The following is a 21,576-nucleotide window of genomic DNA, read 5'->3' on the forward strand; positions in this document are numbered from 1 at the left end:
TGCTCTCTGAAGATCCGAATTCTTGGCATCCCCAGAGTCATTTTGCTGATCCCTTATCTCAAGTAACTGCAAGAACTCCCCGTCATCTGTGTGGCACTGAGGCCCAAGAGCTATGGAATGAACATTCTAGAGGAATGGAGCATTCAAACACAGCTCCTAAGGGCATCCAGCTCCCTGTTTCAGAATTTCAAGTCAAGCAAAAATATTTTCTCCATTGTTTTTCTGACGTGTTGGGTCTCATGTGCCACCATTTTCCAAGTGCCATGTGGTTTATATATGGCCTAGTTTTTATTCTTGGGGAAGTTGTCATCAGATCAGAAGAGCAGTGTCCCAAATGGGAAATGTGACAACCTAGGGGCATCATTGTGAAGAGAAATTCAGAGTTACACTGACAAGCTTCACTTCCGGACCTAACTCGGGTCTCAGCTTTGACTAACATTCACCCCTTCCCACCACATAGAGATCCCTACACGACACCACGTGGCAGATGCTAAAGACAATCACGGGCTGAGAAGTGTAGTCAAGTCCTGGCTACTGACACTCGGGCAGCTCCGCTCCCAGGTCGACCCCACCACTCTTCCACTCTCTTTCCAGCAGAGGCAGAGACAGGAGGAATCTGGGGCTTTCTGGGATTGCTCTCACTGGGTAAGGTGGGAAAATCCCCCCTCAGCATGGTGACTCGTGCAAAGTAGGATGTAATAGTAAGTCCCAAAATAAAAGTCACTATGGAATCAGTGCCTTACCCATTTTAGCTGGGGAAGGGTATTTTCAGTTTTGATTGCTCACAGACCCCTGGGAAAGGCAAGACCTGCTAGAGAGCTTTCACACACCATTCCATCCTCAGTCATGGCCACAAAGCCCTAATTTAACACATAGGGTAATGAATCCACAAAGATACTCTGGGCTGTTTACTCTTATCCGGCTAAGAAGCAGAGTTGGGGTTCACACGCAGAACTGTCTCCCTTCGTACTTAATCATCAGTAACAGAGAGATTGGGGCTGCTTGGATCTCTCCTCACCACATGGAGGGCTAATAGCTTCTATCCATAAACTACCACACAGGTATTGGATTCTCATATAGCCATGCACTGGGGGAGATAAGGCACAAAAGTCTTAGTTAAATCGTCCTGGACATTACTAGTACTCTGTGCAGTTGGTTCTTGTCTTATTTAAAGCATTTACCTGGAGCTCTAATCACAGGCAGAGAATGTACTTATCCTGCAAAAGGTTCTAGGTTCCACTCCTAGCATCACAGAAGGAAAAGAATCAAAACAAAACGCAAAACTAACATGTGGGGTTAATAGACGGCTCAGTGACTAATAGCACCTACACCTCATGCAAAGGACCCGAGTTCAGTTCCCAGTACTCACATTAGGTAGCTCACAGTCAACTGTGACTTCAACTCTAATGGACTCAGTGACCTCTTTCTGGCTCTACACTCACAGGCAGAAAACCACACAGATATACACACATATATACAAAATCAAAAAGCTTTAAAAATACTTATGAAGTATACTATTTTTTTTGAGTCAGTCTCACTATGAAGTCCTCGTTGGCATGGAATTCAATGATGTAGACCAGGCTAGCCACAAACTCACAGAGATCTGCCTGCCTCTGCCTCCCAAGTGTTGGGATTAAAGGCATGGCATCACCATGCCTGACTAAAGCATACTCTTGTTAAAGGTACAGTTTGACCTTGTCTTGTCTCATCACCAAGACAAATTCTTTTTGTTTTTAATTATCTATTTTTATTTTATGAGCACAGGTGTTTTGCCTGCATGTATGTCTGTGTGAAGGTGTCTGAACTCCTGGAACTGGAGTTACAGACAGTTGTGAGCTACCATTTGGGTACTGGGAATTGAACACTTCCTCTGGAAGAGCAGCCAGTGCTCTTAACCACGGAACCAACTCTCCAGCCCCCGGGACAGATTCTTGATACTAAGAGATTCATATACTGACTGGTATACCAGTCTTTTTCTTCTTACAGCAAGCTTGCTTTAGGAGCCTTTCCCCATTTCCCATCTCACTAAAGTAACAAGCATAGCTTTAGAAGTCAAGCTTACATGCACACACACACACACACACACACACACACACACCCTCCCTCTCTCTCACACACACACAAACACACACATACACTCTCTCTCTCTCTCACTCACTCTCTCTCTCTCTCTCTCTCTCACACACACACACACACACACACACACACACACACACGCAGAGAGAGAGAGAGAAAGAGAGAGAGAGAGAGAGAAACTATTAAACTTTAGTTTGTTTTTCTCATCACATGGGTTTTTCAGTACATCGTATGGGAATTTCCTTTCTTGGCATCCTTTGGTTTTCTGGAAGAGGACTGTGCTCCTGCCCCAGGGGAGCCTTGACTGTGCCACCCCACCTCTAAAGCAGTCCACCCCTCTCATCACAGCCTTCTCTTCCCAGCCCAGAGGAATTTGGCTCCTAGTGTCACACAGAAAACCTAACTCATCTGACAGTCCCTGTAAGGGTGGTCACAGATAACTTACCCCTTCTGAGTCTCAGTTTCCCCACCTGTTTTCAAAGGTGGGTTGGTGATGTCAGTCAGTATTACTGGGTTTATTTCAGCTAGGGTCCCTGTATCTTTCCTTTTCCTCTTCCATGTGTCTTAACGATCTGAGTCTAGCCCATCTCAGAGCTATAACTTGGTCATGAACACTGTGACTTCCATTATGATGATGGCTGTCAGTTAGAGGCCCTACCAGGGACATCTGCCATGTCTGGAGACATCTGGCAATGCTAAGTAGAGAAATTTTCTAATAACATCTAACACTAGGACCAGAGATGGCACTAAGCATGCTGCAACTTCCAGGTCAGCCAGCACAACAGAGAAGTTTCTCCCCAAAATGTGCCAAGGCTGGGAAATCAAGGACCAGATTGGGACTGAGGGACTCCCCTTTCCTTTTGTCCACAGCTAATATCCTTATGGCTTTCTGACCAGCTGGGGAAAGAAGTGTGGTTCCAGGGAAGTTCTCACAGGTCTTTAGTTTAGTGTAGAGAAAAGGAAGCCCCTTGGAGGGCCAAAGGCTCTGTGCAGGGGTTCTGCCTAGGGGCCCTTCTAGGAGTGAGCCTCCTCGAATTCAAGTCCCTAAAGATGTTCAGGACCAACAGTATTTGTTTTCATTTATAGATTTGTGTATGCCATGTATGGTCAAATGCCCAAGGAAGCCAGAAGTGAAAGTCAGGTTCTCTGGAGCTAGATAAGAATTCTGGGCAGTTGGGAACTGCCTGATGTGGGATCTGAACTTCGGTTCTCCAAAGAAACAAGCACTCTTAACTACTGAGCCATCTTTGCAGCCGTAGGACAATCCAGATTATTTTGTGCTGTTCCTGGGATTCTAGTCTATCTAGAGTCAGACAAGAGATATGAACCCAAAACATAAATACTGAAAAAGAAGAGATGACGTGATAGTTAATGGCCGACCATTTGAAAAATCTAGAAGAATCTGCTGAAAAACTTCTTAACAAAAACTAAGAGAACTCAATAAGGGCAGGAGGGAATGGAAAGATGCAATGGGAAGAGTTGTCTCTCTGTGGAAAGACTGGAAATCTAAAACAATAACTCGCATCCCTTAGAAGTAAGATTTGGTACAGTTAGCATAGAAGCACCGCACGGCAGGGCTTTCAGTCAGATGCAGGGTTCTGTCTTTGTCATCTGCGAGTCACCACCCATTCCCAAGGCTTGGTCTTTGTCTTTATGGTTAAAAGTGACCATGGTGCTATCACACTAGCACCATGCATGGTAGCTTCATGCAGGACAGGAGAAGGGAAGCAGAGAGAAAAGGTTCTGTACATGTGATTGGCTAGAACTTAGTCACCTATCCATGCCCAGCTCCAAGGGAGACTTTGAATTCTAGTTTATAATTACATAGCTCAAAAAAATTAACATTCTTTTACTAAGGAAGTGAGAGTGGGACAGTTAGCAGCCTGTCATAAAATGTAGCAAGAAATACATGAAATCTGTATGAGAAAATCATTAAAATCCTCTTAAAGGGCACAAATAAGACTTAACAAATGGAAAGACAAACAGGGTTATTGGCCAGGAAGATTCAACATCATAAAGTATCAATTCTCCCCAAGTTAATTTATAACTTTGAACATGTTCCCAATAAAAACAGAACCAGGATTTAAAAAAAAATAAACAGAAAATTCTAAAGTTCATATGGAAAAACAAACAAGAATCTGAGAGCTAAGAAATTTTGAAAATGGAGACCAGCCACGCTGAGTATTAAATATATTACAAATCTATAATAATTTTTTAAAAATGTGCTATATAAAAGTGTTACTGGGCAAAGGGTGCAGCAAAACCTCTATTTGTGTAGGGGAATTTGCTATGAATATCTGCAAAGAGCCATATTCCATTCAATGAGGGAAGGATGGCTATTCAACATTGGGATTACTTCCCCATTTCTAGAAACAAGGAGGATTGGAGGTGTATCTCAGACTTTTGTCCGAATAAATAAGTCCACTAAAGATTTATGTTTATAAAAAAGTGAAATAAATAGGAGAAACATGGGCAGAATACATATATTACTTAAAAAGAAAAAAAAACTTTAAATTAAGACACAGAACCCCCAACTCATGAAACTAAATAGCCATTCAGTTATGTAAAAATAAATATTAGTAAAACCTTCATGAGTCACATCCAAAGTCAAGTAATATTTTGAGAAGTGTTTACAGATTTTATTCTTTTCTTTGTTTTTATTGAGCTATACGTTTTTCTCTGCTCCCCCCTTCCTCTCCCCTCCCCTCTACCCTCTCCCATGACCCCCATGCCCCCAATTTACTCAGGAGATTTTGTCTTTTTCTACTTCCCATGTACATTAGATCCATGTATGTCTCTCTTAGAGTCCTCATTATTGTCTAGGTTCTCTGGGATTGTTTTCTTTTTTCATTTTGCTTTATGTCTAAAATACACTTATGAGTGAGTACATATGATATTTGTCTTTCTGGGTCTGAATTACCTTACTCAATATGATATTTTCTAGCTCAATCCATTTGCCCACAAATTTCAAGATGTCACTATTTTTTCTGCTGTGTAGTACTCCATTGTGTAAATGTACCACATTTTCCTTATCCATTCTTTGGTCGAGAGGGAGTTAGGTTGTTTCCAGGTTCTGGATATGACAAACAATGCTGCTGTGAACATAGTTGAGCACATATTTTTGTGGTACAATTGAGCAACCTTTAGGTATATACCCAAAAATGGTATTGCTGGGTCTTGAGGTAGGTTGTTTCCTAATTTTCTGAGAAATTGCCATACTGATATCCAAAGTGGCTGTACTAATTTGCACTCCCACCAGCAATGCAGGAGTGTTCCCTTTTCCCCATACCCTCTCCAGGATAAGTTGTTATCAGTGTTTTTGATCTTGGCCATTCTTACAGGTATAAGATGGAATCTCAGAGTTGTTTTGATTTGCATTTCTCTGATGGCTCAGGATATCAGCATTTCCTTAAGTGTCTTTCAGCCATTTTAGATTCCTTTGTTGAGAGTTCTCTGTTTAGGTCTGTACTCTATTTTTTTTATTGCATTATGTGTTCTTTTGGTGTCCAATTTCTTGAGTTCTCTGTATACTTAGAGATCAGACCTCTGTCTGATGTGGGGTTAGTGAAGATCTTTTCCCAATCTGTAGGTTGTTGTTTTGTCTTGTTGACCATGTCTTTTGCTTTACAAAAGCTTCTCAGTTTCAGGAGGTCCCATTTATTAACTGTTTTTCTCAATGCCTGTGCTACTGGGGTTATATTTAGGAAGTGGTCTCCTGTGCCACTTCCCACTTTCTCTTCTATGAGGTTCAGTGTGGTTGATTTTATGTTGAGGTCTTTGATCCATTTGGACTTGAGTTTTGTGCATGGTGGTAGATATGGATCTATCTTCATGCTGATATCCAGGTATGTCAGCACCGTTTGTTGAATATACTTTCTTTATTCCATTTTATATTTTTGCTTCTTTGTCAAAAATCAGGTGTTCATAGGTGTGTGGATTTGTAGGAAGCTGCTTGTTTGTTCCCAGACACCCAGATTCTCGAAATAATCACACAGAAATCTGTATTAATTGCAATACTGTTTGGCCAACAGCTTAAGCATATTGCTAGCTAGCTCTTACATCTTCAGCTAACCCATTTCAATTATCTGTGTGTCATCCTGTGGCTGTGGTTTATGGCAAGGTTCCGGTTGGCTTCCATCTTTCCCCTCTGGCAACTCCATGGCGGCTCCCTGACTCCGCCTTCTTTTTCCCAGCACTCAGCTTAGTCATGACCCCCCTCCCCACCCCCGCCTTGCTCTCTTCTGCCCTGCTATAGGCCCTGATCAGTTTCTTTATTAATCAATGGTAATCACAACATACAGAGGGCAATCCTTTAGGTACTAGATGTGCTATGAGGGTGGTGTACTTGGAGACTACAAGGTCCAATATTTATAAAGTAGGTTTTACAATTCTCAGGCAACTTTGAGGGCTGAATACAAATCCTGTCTAAATGGAGTACATCATGCCAATTTGTTAATAGGGTTTATTTTAGTTTATGTGTGTGAGTGTTTTGTTCGCATAGATGTCTGGGCACCACATGTGGACCTGGGGCCTACAGAGGCAAGACGAGGGTGTTAGGTCCCCTGGAACTGCCATGTGGGTGCTGGGAACCAAACCCAGGTCCTCTGTTAGAGCAGTGAGTGCACTTAACTTCAGAAACATCTCTCTAGTTCTTAATTCTTTTTAAATGAAGCCAGTGTGTAGGGTAAATCAAACAAAGTAGAGAAAAGTGGCAAGATTTGTGAAAATGACATTTATCAGCAAGAAAACAAAGTGATTTATGTGACTGTTGGTGGCTCAAAGCTTTGACAAGAAAGTCCTTTAATTTTATCTATCCTAAAATAAAAAAAAAAGTCATGTCAAGTGTTATGTCCCAAGGGGACACTGCACTGGAAACTAAGGAGGAGGTGAGTGTGTTACAAGGATGTGCCAGGCCACAGGCAGCTCTCAACCTCTCTCTCGGTAGCTCTAGCCTTCCAGGGCTTGTGTGTTCGCAATGTGACACTGGTGTTTTACAAGGACGACAACTTTTGGCTTCTCTGGCCACAATGTTGTCTACAAAGTTCACAAGAACTGTACAACCAGATCAACAACAACAAACAATATGCAATAAAAGTCTCAATGCTTTAAGTTTCTAGTTTTGTGTTGGGCTTCACATCTTGGCTCAGGGGCTGCAAGCTGGATAGCTCTGATTATCTCCTGTACTAACAGACCAAATCAAAAAGGTCCACATCACCAAACTGCTCATCTGATCGTCCCTGGAGATAGGGTGGAGGAGGGAGAGGGAAGAGAGGAGGGCAAAGGGAGGAAGATTCATTATAGTCACATCCTCAAAGAAGCCAGTCCTGGCTACTAAGGAAGTCCCCTCTGATTTAACCCTTACAAAACAGTGGCCTGATGCTGACCACTTCCCCATGCCATCCTGTTTCCTAACATAGTCTGCCACTGCCCACTGGGAACTCTTTCTACTTGGTGGAGTGAAGGCAGCTCCGACTTAAGAATCTTGAATCATGATTCCTGAAGTAACAGCCAGCTAGATCATTAACTGAATATATTACAGTGTAGCCTTTTGTCATATACATATATAATAGCAATTACTTATATAGCATGTGTAGCCAGAAACTGTACTTTTGTTCCTGGCCACCCAGACCTAGATACTCACATAGAAACTATATTAATTACAACACGTTTACAAACATGCTTTACATATATAATAAATATGAGTTATGTGTGTAATAGACAATATGATTAGTAAGTGTAGAGGTGCAGATTCAAGAGAGATTGAGAGTTATATGTTATATATATATATATATATATATAATAATGTATATCACTGTATAATAAAATAGGTATTTATGTGGTGTAAGAACAAGCCTGGGTAACACACAACTCTCCATCTTTCTGTCTCATTTATTAGTCATATATACAGTTACGTGTTGCTCAATGATGGGACATGTTTAGAGAAGTGTGCCATTAGGCAATTTCATTTTTGCACAAACATCATTGACTGTACTTAACACAAACTAAGGTGAGTCACATCAGTAGATGACACACTTCAATGGGTGTACCATTGTACATGCAGTCTGAGACTGAAACTTTGCTGCAGAGGATACAGCTTCATTTTATTCTTTGCATAATACGGCATATATAAAATACAGCATAAATAAGATGTAAGATAAATAAATGTAATGAAATAAATTACAATTTTGTGTAGCAAATAGATGTATACTAGATTAGGAGCTATAAGTTCTCATATAGTGTGTGTGTATATGTATATATATACATATATATATCATAAATTATGTGTGTAATATAGAATACAATTAATATGTAACATTTGTTCAGATTTATATATTTATATATATATATTCTATGTAATGCATGTATATACAGTGTCACATTATTTAAAAATCAACAAGCAGGCTGGAGAGATGGCTCAGAGGTTAAGAGCACTGGCTGCTTGCTCTTCCAGAGGTCCTGAGTTCAATTCCCAGCAACCACATGGTGGCTCACAACCATCTATAATGAGATCTGGTATCCCTTTCTGGCCTTCAGCACACATGCCGGCAGAACACTGTATACATAATAAGTAAATCTTTAAAAAAATCAACAAGCAAGTCTTTATCAGTGACTTATACTTCTTGCTGTTAAACCTTTCATATTTTTTTGCACTTTTTAATCAACCTAATAGTTTATGAAAACAACAATAAAAGCAATTACTCCTGAAAATTCAAAACTAAACGTACCAAAGTTTGTTTTCTCATCAGGCTGAAACAAAATCACCATTTTCATGCGCTAACAATCCACAATGGAGTTTATACAGATAGACATTAATTTTCTAATCTGTGATGACTGGCAATGAAGGTGTATTGCCAGAGATTAGCTGTTAAGATAAACACCCACAGCCAGACCTACTCCTTTTAGAAACATAAATGTTCTGATTTAATGGAAAAATCACTGCGGGCACAAGAATGAACTGTAAAACAATTAAAATAATAAATCCAAATGGCAGGAACTCCAGATGAGTCTTACAACATCTAACTAAAGAGCTGCCAACCTGTGGAGTCTGCCTTAGGCCCTGGAGAGGTGGGGGCAAGGGCAGGCACAGGCAGGGACTGGGGTGGTCTCTAAGAAGAAGCCAAGGTTGGCTGCAATCCCAAATAGACAGAGCCAGTAGGACTCAGGAGGTTTAGGATAGAGGCAGCCCATGAGTGATGTTTGTCTACTTTCTCACAAGGAATGGGCTATGCTATGGATGCCCAGGCTAGGGTCAAAATGAGGAGAAAGCCCCAGGGCATGATGCTCAGTAGTGGCATTTGCTGAGCATTTGTTAGTGAGCTCATCTGATTGACATGGGTCCTATCATTGTTCCCATTTTAGAGGTGACTAACCAGACTTTATGAAGGTGGACACTGCCTCCCAAGGCCTCCAAAGCTAATATAGGTGCAGGGACCCCCCCCCAAAAAAAACAGAGCCCATCCTCCATATAGGTCTGGGCTGGGTGGCGGAAGAGATCAAAGAGAGCTGCTGCTGGTGCTGGTCTCCGCCTTCTCCCCGGGCCACAACACCAGGTTCCAGCAGCAGCTCAGGAGGTGCTGACTGCTCAGTTGCTCTCTTCGTCATCTCTGAAACTTTTAGCTCAGAAGTGCGCACATCTCCTTTTTCTTATTGTTTGTGTGCACAGCGAGTGCGTGCGTACACACACGTCCCACAGCACGCACAGGGAGGTCAGAAGTCAACTTGCAAGAATGGGTTCTCTCCTTCTGACATGTAGAGCCCAGGGGTCAAACTCAAGGCAGCTTGGTGGGCTTGACTGTACTCCCTGTGGTCAATCAGGACCGTGGGGATCCCCATGATGGGGATGCCCCAGATGCCACTGAAGGGTCGCCAAGACAAAGCTGCCCAAGACTGAGCAGGAGAACATTACAGCTGAGTCTGAAGATCACTCGGATTCTGCCATCAATGGCATGCACACGGCAACAATTACTTAATCACATAAAGCCTCAGGCCCCCAATCTATGAAGCACAGATAATGATATTCAAAAGCTTCCTGTGATGTCTAAGTGTGATTAAATGGTAAGGTTCGGAACCATTCCTGGCACAGAGTGGTGCTTGACAAATATTAAGTCTAATTCTTGTTCATACAATTTCCAAAATTCAAGAAGTCTGCTTTCTTACTCTTCTCTAACACGTAAAAATACTTATTGTGTGTTACACAGGCAGGTTTAAATGTCTGCCCAGTTTTAGACTACATTACTAGTCAAACAACAGCTACAAAAACAAAAGACAAAACCCAAATTAGAAGTAGGACTGTAAATGAGGCATCAGCGGAGTGACCTGGAAATCGTAGGATGGTGGCTGTCCCTACCGACATGGTTTTGCCTTCATGTCCAGCGTTTGCCATAGAGCTCTATGTGAGAGCTTTGGAAACAAAGGGCACGCTGAGGCTGGACCACCTTGATCCCCTGTGGCTTCTGAGGCAGCGGCATGAAGGTAAAGAGGCAGTGGGCTGCCCAGGCCATGATTCCCGTGTCCTTGTCTAAGACACATGGCTGTCTTTAATCTCCTTACTTACTCATTTCCCACTGATTTCCCAGCTTTCCTGATGGATCCTGGAGCTGCCTCATGGTTTTCCTGAACTACTTTACTGTATAAGTGGGCTGTGATCAGGCTTACTATAAAGAACCTGACCAAATCCGTCACCCCAAGCCAATATAAAATCCCCTTGATTTCCATGATGGCTGTGCCTCACTACCCAAGGCTATAAAATAGGAAGCATCAGGAGGCAGTGTCATGCATCTGAGCTTAGGGAGGACCTGCTGGCCGTCATCTCTACAGCACAGGCAACTGTTTGCCCTGTTGTGTGCATGGCTCTATGAAAGGGTAGAGCCTAAGACAAGCAGTCCATGGCCAGCATGACCAATACTCAACACTCACAGAACACTTGGCTTCCATACTGAGAGGAGACAGTCATCCAACTTACCATCGACACCTAGAACAGAGTTCTCAACCTGTGGGTCACGATCCTTTGAGGGGGTCGGTTGAATCACCAACCCTTTAAAGGAGTTGCTGAAGATCATTGGAAAATACAGATGTTTATATCACAACTCATAACAGTAGCAAAATTACAGTTACGAAGTAGCAACGAAATAATTTTATGGTTGAGAAGGTTGGAGCCACTGCCCTGGAAGCTGATAGGAATCAAGCTTAGAAATAGGGCACAACGACGTTCTCCTATCTTTCTTCTTTTTCTTTCCTTCTTTCCTTCCTTCTTTCTTTCCTTCCTTCTTTCTTTCTTTCCCTTCCTTCCTTCCTTCCTTCCTTCCTTCCTTCCTTCCTTCCTTCCTTCCTTCCTTCCTTCCTTCCTTCCTTCCTAAAAATGGAATCTAAACAGTTGTTTCTACTCCAACTTCAAAAATAAAAGAAAATACTGAGTTTATTATTATGATGCAGAGGAGTCGTCATGCAACGGGCTGTCTTAAAAAAGATTCTGAGAATCCCGGATGTCAGTCATCTGTGGACAAAATATCAAAGATGGATTGCTCAAGGACAAGGATCAATGACACCGAGACACGTAAACCTGAAAGCTAAATAAAGAATCGAAACCGAAGTAGCAGAAAACCCACAAAGGTCCAGGTCTACAGACTTTCTGACCCTTGAGATTTTTTCCTCTTTTCCTATTTGCTCCTCAACTCTGAGGCTAAAGGTCTGGGAATTTAAAATAGCTCTGACTCCGGCTCTAAATTCTGAGCTCAGCAACACCCAGAACAAGTGTGTCAGCCCTTCTTCGGGTTCCCTGGCCTGTGCTCTGTGGTGACCCTTCCCTGCCTCCATGTCTCTGGTCTCCCAACACTCACTCATTCTCCCAGGTGTCCCAACCGACCCTCTCTGTGACTACTCGTGGGAAGCGGGAAGTAACTCCATTTTGTCAAATACTTTCATTGGCCACATTTGTGCTATCTTTGGAGGCAGAACACAAGAGAGTGAGCACAGAAGCACTTTTAGGGGAAGTGCTTTGTTAAAGTAAAGAGACTATGGGCCTGAATAAGTGTCAAAAGATGCAAATGTAAGCATTCCCTTCCCCTGCCAGTGACTCTCCTTGCTTCCTGCAGGAAGCCTGTGTGGACTCCCGCAGTGAGGTTCAATGCCTCTCTAAAGGGTCCAATTCACCTGGACCCACCCTGACATAGAACTCAATGGGAAGGTGCCTTATTGGGCACTGAGGCTCTCAAAGAAGGGATAAGGAAACACAGTCAGGCTTAGCATTCTGTCCCGAGAGTACCCCTCCACATCACAGTAAGCTCTTGGTAAGTACTTAGTCTCTAAGAATGAACAAGGACCAAGAAGAGACCTAGAGAGCTCTTCTGGGTAGAACAGGGTCCACTTCCAGTATACCAGGCACTGTGGAGTACTTACTAAAGAAACACCCATTAAGCAATTTTACTTCTCGGAGCGTATTGTTGCCTATGCTCAAGCTTCGATGCCAAGTTAACAAAGCAAAGCTGCCCGGAACACACACAACAAGCGCCAACCTGCTGAATTAATAGTTCTAACTTGGCAGTGCCCGGCCCGCTCTTAAATCTGTACAGATGAACCATCCTGAGTCATTTCTAATCATTTAGAACAAGCTCTCTGCTCACACACAAGAAACACAACTGGATTTCAACTCACTCCATTTCACGGAGGCAGCAATCAGGCGGTGTGGCATGGAATCTGAGTTTCACGCTGGTTGGATCCTAAAGTGAGTTACGAGTGACTCACGCTTACCATTTGCTTACCATTTGCTTTCCTCGGGGGTGGCGTTACTCATACAGTCAGGTCCATGCTGCTAGAGGTTGGTTTTGTTAGTGTTTACCGGCAGCAATGGGTTTGGGGGAAAGAAATTATCCAAAGACACTGAATTCAGTCCTTAAATCAGCAGCACTCATCATAACAAAGTGATGAGATTTTTCCCTCCTCATGACAAAGAGACAATCATGGACCTTCCAGGGCAAGCCTCCTGCCACCTCCTTCTTCACATCACAGCCAAACTCTGGTTTCATACCCAGATCTCAGAAGTTTTCTCTCTCTCAGATGACTGATTCTCATAAATGCAAACTTTTATTTTAAATTAGTCACTGTCATCTAGAATGTCCACAGTCACTAATATCAGCTTGTTTGAAAGAGCTTTCTAAAGAATAGGCTGTCTTAAGAAATAGGCTTAATCCCCTTTGCCAGCCACATAAAGGGAGACTATGCCTTTTTTCTAGCTGATTTGGGATTGTTGAGTTCTAGATAATGGATGAAAGGCCACAGTGGTCCTTTGTTCATTTTCCTAAATACTCTTCCCAAAGAGATGTCTATGAATATTGAGATAAATTGTAAGTCAGTGAAATGAATATTTTCTTTTGTTCCTCCTTCTTCTCTCAGCCTCTTTCCCTCTCAGCTCTCTTTTCCTCTACATATTTTCTTAATTAGAAATTATTTTATTATGAATGCATGGGTGTTTTGCTTCCATGTCTCTACATTACTTGCATACCTGATACCCACGGAGGCCAGAAGAGAGCATTGGATCTCCTGAGACTGGAGCTAGACCGGGTTATGAACCACTATGTGGGTGCTGGGACTCAAGCCTGCATCCTCTGGAAAAGCACCCAGGGCTCTTAAGTATTAAGCTGTCTCTCCACTGATACATGGATGATGTGTTGGGAAGAAGAAAAGCCCAACTCAAAAGGTCATGGAGTTACGAGATAATTTTCAACATAGAGGTCTCTAATTATGGAGAATAAACATAAAGTTAAAGGGTGGAGCCTAGCGAACTGATCAAATAAGATTTAATGGGGGAAGAGAGTCTTAATATCTATATAAATATCGATTGACTGCATGATATGGGATTCTCCATTGTATGCTGTGAATACCATTGATTAATAGAGAAACTGGCTTGAGCCCGTAATAGGATAGAACAGAGGTAGGCAGGGAAAACTAAACTGAAAGCTGGGAGAAAGGAGGCGGAGTCAGAGAGAAGTCACGTAGCCCTGCTGGACATAGATGCCAGAATTTTAGCTGGTAATCCACAGCCTCGTGGCAATACACACATTAATACAAAAGGGTTAAATTTGAATGTAGGAATTAGCCATTAAAAAGCTAGAGCTAATGGGCCAAGCAGTAATTTGATTAATACAGTTTCTGTGTGGTTATTTCGGGGCTGAGCAGCCAGGAATCAACAAGCGGCCTCCTCCTACACCTGCACTGGCTGTTCTTTAACAGGAGATCTCCAGGATCTGGAGAAGTGGCTCGGTGGTTAAGACAACACGTTGCTCTTGGTTCCCAGCACCCAACGGTGACTTAAACAATCATCTGTCACTTCACTTCCAGGGGATCTGAGGACATCTTCTGGCCTCCACAGATACTGTGCACATACGGTACACAGGCAAACATGTAGGCAAAATACCCATACACGTGGGAGAAAAATGACACTTTCTAAAACGGAAAGGCTGACAGATAATTTTCTGACAATAGTCAGTATGTCTCAGGACATAGCAGTGTCGAAGTGAAAATAACAATAGTGTCATCCATTGGACACCAGGGTCTCTTCAGTAACAAACAAACACTTTAATGTCACTGCGAAGGGCTGGGGTGGGGTTTAGTGTAGAGCACTTGAACCTAGTGTGTACAAGGCTCCGGGGCTCAAACCCTAACATCACACAAACAAAACAGAACCAAAATAAACGAAGCAAAACACAGTCGATGGAGTGACTTAGTCCCGTGTTGGGTGTGTTTCCCTTTGATTAGCAATGTATATTACGGAGAGCTATTTTTTCATTAACTAGCTGACAACTCTGGGTTTGAAAAGGCGCAATCCTTTCCACTAAATACCTAAGAAGAGTGAATAAGATACATTAGGACCTACAAAGTACTCTATTTGCTATGGCCTGTGGGATCTAGCCGTCATAAACAGATAAAGCCTTTATCTGCTCAGCACAGTCACTCCTCGCTTTGGCGTGCTGCTTGGGACACCCTTCCCCCATTCTTTAGTGCTCATCTTCTCATGGATGCTCATTTTGGCCTCAGAAATGCCAGTTACTGGTCCTCAGTTGGAGGCAACAGCTTCAGACACGAAAGAGTGTGTGAGCTGCTTATCTTTTCACTGTGTGTTTCCTTTAAGTGGTGTACAGAGAAAAAAAGAAAACAGAGAGCTTCAAGTGTTTTCCTTTGTAAAGCCGTTCCTTTCCTTGTACTGTTTTTTTTTTTTTCTTTTGACTGTGAACTTGAGTCAACTGGCTTTTTTTAAAGTTTAAGCGTACAAGCCAGAGAGCGGTTTAGTAAACTTGGCCATTGGGCAGCAGCACTGTTACAAAGACCAACGACAAGGTAATTTAGTCTGGTGAAAAGTTCTAGAACCTTCCTCAGGTTTTACTAGGGAGGACAGAACCCCATTTTCCGTGAGGAATAACTGGTTTGACAAAGATGCTTCTAATTAGCAAAGGAGGTAAGCACTCATTGGTGTGGGGCTAAAGACAACAAAATCAGGTACTGGAGAGATGGCTCAGCAGTGAAGTAAGTACTGGCTGCTCTTCCAGAGGACCCAGGTTCAACTCCCAGCACCCACATAGCAGCTCACAACTGTCTGTGACTCCAGTTCCAGGGCCTCTGTCACCCTCACACAGACATACATGCAGGCAAAAAGCCAGTGAACATAAAATAAAAATACATTATATTTTTGAAAAAAAAAAGAAAAGAAAACAGAATTAGGCTCCAACGCATCATCTGGGGACATCTTTGGGTACAGGGGTCCCTGGAGCTAGGCACATTTATCTACTTTCAAATCTGTGTACTGACATGCTCTGAACGGCAGGTGCTAAACGAGCTTCTTATTAAAAATGGCGGGCTAGGGAGTTGGCTCAGTGGCTGGGTGCCTGCTCATCCAGAGAACCCATGCTCAATTCCCAGTACCCACATGGTGGCAACTGTCGGGAACTCCAGCTCTAGAGGATCCAGCCCCCTCTCATGGCCTTCTCCAGTGCTGTATGTATGTGGTACACAGAAATTTATGCAGGCAAAACACTCATGTACATAAAGTAAAAAGAAATAAATCTCAGTTTTTAAAATTAAAAATAAATGGTGAATACATGAGTGCTAATCATGATGGTATACAAAGGACTATAATGCCACCACTGGGGTGGCAGAGGCAGATGGGTATCTCTGAGTTACAGGCCAGTCAGGGTTATATAGTAAGACCTGTCTCCAAACATAGAAACAAATCAACAGTGAGCATGGTCATCAAGCCGGCATTTCTACTAATCAATTGGCCAGTGAGTTTTCAGACATTCCTTTGTAAACCAAGACTATGCCAGGTCTTATAAATTCCCTGTGTTCCCTGTGGGTACTGTAACATTTCAGGCCTCCGCTGTGGGGGCTGACCACACCAGGCAGGAGCTTGCAGGAATCTGCTTGTGGATCTCAAAGGTTGGGAGGGATTGTTTTGGGCCACCTGCTGTCAAAGCAAACAGAATGAGAGGCTCCTGTCAGTTCAGGGCGGAGCCTGTTTCAGAGCTCAGGGACAGTCTTCTCTAGACTGATCTCATGCCATAAACTGTTCAAGGCAGTCTGGCTCCAACAGGCCATAAACAACACAATGTCTACAATGAGCACACCAAGGTGGAAATGAAAGCTGTCTACCTGTGTCTTCTTAATCCTTTAAACCCCAAGAACACGGAACCACTGACTGGTATAAACAGCTCATAAAAGACTCCGAGAGGGTGGGGAAGTGAAGATACTCTGGTTAAATCAAGTTTTGGAGGTAAAAATGACTTTAAAATACTTTTGTGTGTAGCAAACTTTATATAGCGAGATGGTTTTCCATTGGGGTAATGGATCTGAGTGGCCCAGGGGAACACTGTGCTGACTTAGATGGTAGTCTTGCATCTCTGGCTAAGCTGGGATTTTAACAGTCATCAGGACATAGGTGAGTATCGCATAATTAGAGATCACAAGTGGTGGCAAGCTGCTATTTACATGCTAATATTAATATGCTAATCAGGAACATAGGCTACTCTAGCTTTTACAGTCTAGATTAATTTTTTTCTGGATATATTTATGGGAAATAAAGAGCCACTTGGCTTTTCAAAGATGATGGTATCCTTTGAAAGCAAGTTCAATCCCTTCTAAAAAAATAAATTATAAGAACTTGTCTCCTGGAGAAAAGGAAAGGAAATGACAGGTGGAAGTTTCTGCCTTCTGCCTTCTCTGACCTTTAAGGGTTCAAAAAGGCTTCACCAGCTTCATTAGACCCTGAAGGATATGCCAACTTGCATATCTGGCTGTGTTCCACCTAAGATCCATGGCAACAAATAAGAGGCCTCTTAACACTCAAGCTCCCAAAGCCTGGAGAATCACGTGACGACAGAACCTGAGAGTTAGAACAGGAGTTTCTGTCTTGGCACTTTCTGGAAGCTCGTGTTGACAGCCCTCTGTTGCAGTCACCGTCCTGTGTGAGGCAGAACGGTCAGCAGTCGTGGCCTCCTTCCTCTCAGCCTGAGTGTGCACTCTCTCCTCCCTGTATCTGCCAGGTTCCAATGACCCAAGTGTCTCCAGACATTGACAACTGTCTTCCTTAGTGCTTGGGTACCTCAGTGCTACAGGATCTGTACGAATTACCTGTTCTCATTGAGAGGTAAAGAAAAATAACCAGTGAGTGTCTACAGTGAGTTCAGCACATTTTCTCCAAAACAGAGAAGGTACTTTAAGCAAATCCTGCTTTCTACCTGAGGTAGGGAATTGAGTTTCCTAAGTCTTTTGCTGTCCTGTTAGCATCTCCTGGGATTTTATGAACAAAGGGAACTTGGGGCCTCACAGGTTCCATAGCATCTCCTATGTCCATGACTTTCAAATTCCCAGGGTGCCCACCAAGTGAAAACTATGAGAACCCAAGATGTCCAAATATGACATTCTAAAAGAGACATCATTATAGACATTGATGAGTCCTGAAGCCAGGATTAAGATGTGCTAAACAGACTGGGTGATTCTTCTCATCTACCCCTGCTAGTTCCTCTTGGTGGGAACCTAATCCTGTTCTCTTCTCCTCCCCTCCCCTCTCCACCCCATCCTTTTTCTCCTCTCTTTTTTCTATCTCTTTCTTTCTTCCACACCCTTTGACTCTTAGATAGGGTGTCATGAAGCCCAGGCTGCCCTTGGACTTCTTCTGTGTCAAGGATGACCTAAAACTTCTGATTTTCCTGCCTCCAAGTGCTGGGATTACAGGATCATGAAAAACTGCTGGGGACCACAAGGCTTTGTGCTAGGCAATCACCCTGCCACCTGAGCAGTATCCTCAGCCCGAATCAAACATTTTCTTCTGTGAGAAAAATCAGTGTGTTTCTCAGTCAGGCTTGAAAGGGTCTCGGAGCAGGTGTGGCTTCATTTACTCAACAGTGACAGTTTCGAGGAAAGCAATTGTGAACAGTGTTCTCTCGCCCAGCTCTGGGACATAGGAGGCATTGTGCTCAAAACCCTGAACCTATCCTGGACAGATCAGAAATGGACAGAATTGGAATCCATGAATCCCCGGGGCCGATCAGCCAATCTTTAAACCAGTGGCTGTGAATTATACTTACAGAATTTTACTGATGAAAATTTAATGCCTTCCTTTCCTTTCCGGTTTACAAAGATTAAGTGATACCATTTAGCCAGAGTAAAGAATGCCCTGAAAAGAACTAATAGGCCAGTTTGTTTCTACTGCCTAGGAAGGGGCGGTGGGGGTGGGAGGGGTGAGCCTTGTTTTTCTTTCTTTTTTTTCCCCCCTCTACAAAAATAACAGAAGGAAAGCTGCTGCTGTAATCAGCGGCAATTGAAGGCATTTCCTGCGTTTTTATATCAAGCTGGTTGTTTTTTTTCCATTACATACCCAGTGAACTCCAGTTAGGTCAAGACGGGAGAAAAACAGGACCAATTGTGCCTCTAAACCCACAAATCTGCCTACTTAGCTCTGCTAATTTTATCGTGTTGACTGCAGGGTTTCAAGTCAGAGACAGGAAAACCTGGGAGGGCTGCTTGCTCTCCTAGGAGAGCGGATCCCGGCACTTCCTCCTCTTCTACCCCATCTCCTTGCCAGCATCCCAAGAAGGAGCATTTGCTCCATCTGCTGCTGCAGGTCACCCAAATGAGAGGATCTTGGATCAAGTTCCATTATAGGAGAGGTTCCCAGGATCTTGGGGCAGCGGTGTCCAAACTGATCCCTAAATCTCAGAGGCCAAAGTTTTCCTGTCTCGCTATCTCCCTGAGAAGAGCAAGGTGTTCCTCCCTGGGCTGTTCCTTCCACCACGTCTAGCTTTAGCTAACACCATCTCTCTTGTTCTTTCTTCAGAGCCTCAGGCTGCAGACGGGAGTTCGGATCCCAGCACCAGCAGAGGGTGCCTCATAAAGACAGGGAACTCCAGCTCTCGGGGATCTGATGCCTTCTTGTGACCTCTGTGCACCTATGTGTACACACACACACAAACGTGGCTTGGAGGGTGTTCCAGAATTAAGACTATATATTCTTCTGTCAGAGTGCTCGTTTGCGTCCCAACGCCCACATCGGACGACTCAACAACTGCCTGTAACTCTAACTCTAAGGAATCTGGCCATTACAAGCTCTTGCACTTATGTGTACATACCCCCACCCCTGCCACACAAACACACAATTAAAAATAAACCCTTCAAAATTATTTACTTATATTTATTTTAGTGTGTGTGTGTGTGTGTGTGTGTGTGTGTGTGTGTGTGTGTGTGTTTTCATGCATGCACACGATTGTACCACAGGACGCATGTGACAGTCGGAGGACAACTTACAGGAGTCAGCCTTCTCCTTCCCCCACGCATTCTGGTGATCCAGCTTAGTGTGGTGGCAGAGTTGGAAGCAAACATCGACCTGCCGACTCTCTCACAGGTCTGTCTCTGCATGCTTACAGTAACATTCAACACCTTGCTACAGCCCCAGACCACTCTGCAATTTGCAGTTCATGCAGGGCTCCCACTGCTGCCAGGAGCTAGTCTGGCTTCCAGGCCTTTCTGAGAAGCTAGGAAAGACTCCTTTACCAATCTGAGAGCATGGCATAGCAGGGAGCAGATCTTTAGCCAACTCTGGAAAGTTTCTTTCCTCACCTTGACCCTCAGCCACCGATTTATGCAATCTCCTAAGTGGGTGGAATCTACATGGATTCCTCTGAGCCATGCCTGACTGCTTCATGGGAACCGTCACTTTACCTTCTTAAGTGACAGAACCACAGAGGCGCCTCAGTGGGTGCTAACTACACAACACTGTCCTCTTGGTTGACCCTCTGAGATCACCTGGCTCGGGTAATTTATTCTTCAATTCTCCATGCCACTTAATAACATTTTTTTCCCCTGGGTGTTCACATTAATCCCCTTGTTCTGTGTAATTTGGCATCATAGTTTCACAGCCCATTAGAGTTGGCATTGACCTCATAGGGGAGTGGATGCCAGCCAGCCTGGATCAAGAATTAGCAATGCTCTTTAGCCTTTTTGCGGTTACTTGAGGTGACCTACTCATCAGACACAGGCGAATGGACACACGAGCTCAAACCTGGCATTCTCAGCATCACCCTCACAACCCTCGAGTGCCTATCTGTAACCTGACTCCATGTCAAGGTGTTTAAAGGGATAACAATCTCTGACCTCTATGTGTTTTTCCCAAGCCTTCTTCTGCCAACAGTCACGGTAACCACACAGCACAAAGACCCTGCTGCTATACACGTTTTTAAATTTTAACTTGTAATGATTTGTTCCATGTGCATGAGTGTTTCGCCCACATGTATATCTGTGTACCACATGTGTGCTCAGTGTTGGAGGAGGGCAAGAAAGGGCATCAGATCCCCTGGAACAAATCTGTCACGTGAGTGCTGGAAACTGATATTGGTCTTCAAAGAGCAGCCAGTGCTCTGAATCAATGAACCACTTCGCCAACCCCCACCCCAGGTTTTAGGTGAGAAAATGGAAGGTCAAAAGGGGAAAGAGCATGCAGCCCCAATTCAATGTTTTCCTTTATAAGAGTTGCTGTGGTCATGGTGTCTCTTCACAGCAATAGAAATCCTATCTAAGACACTTTCAATGACAGAAAAGAACCAAGTGCAAAGGCTTCCTGGAGCCAGCTACATTTTCCCTCTCCGAAGCAAGCTTCCAGCACATGTCTCGGTCACCACTTCACTTCCTTTCACTTCAGTACACGATGTCTTCTCCTCTCTTCCCCGCCCATCTTTCAGGGATCCTTCCGCTTTAAACAGGCACCCTTCTCAGAAGCAGCTTTCTTTGTTAACTGACAAAGGTCTCTGGCAAACCCCAGGGGAGGATGGAGACAAGCACATGGACCACACACTCACCTAACGACCAGAGGAAGGGTGCAGGATGTTGGCATAGGCCAAATCCCAGGAATTAAGGGGGTCACTTGATGTCATCTAAGGACACAGAGTAGGAGTTCTGTGGGACAGGATGGAGGATCACCTACTCAGGGTACTTCACATTCTCATTTCAGAACTGTTCCAAGAT

The 21,576-nt window shown here is 43.6% G+C and overlaps 1 protein-coding gene and 1 long non-coding RNA gene across 5 annotated transcripts in view; one reads left to right on the forward strand and one right to left on the reverse strand.

Moving 5' to 3' along the window:
• The window catches only part of Prkce (protein kinase C epsilon), a 515,277-nt gene that overhangs the window by 56,595 nt on the left and 437,106 nt on the right, over positions 1-21,576 (reverse strand). The gene's annotated exons all lie outside the window — the stretch shown is intronic.
• Positions 12,672-19,739, forward strand: LOC125388330 (uncharacterized). The gene is made up of 2 exons (XR_015002361.2): positions 12,672-12,796; positions 19,397-19,739. It is a non-coding gene; the product is annotated as an uncharacterized LOC125388330 (long non-coding RNA).

Source organism: Myodes glareolus, chromosome 6 (assembly GCF_982192425.1).
Source record: "Myodes glareolus chromosome 6, mMyoGla1.1, whole genome shotgun sequence".
Taxonomy (NCBI): Eukaryota; Metazoa; Chordata; class Mammalia; order Rodentia; family Cricetidae; genus Myodes; species Myodes glareolus.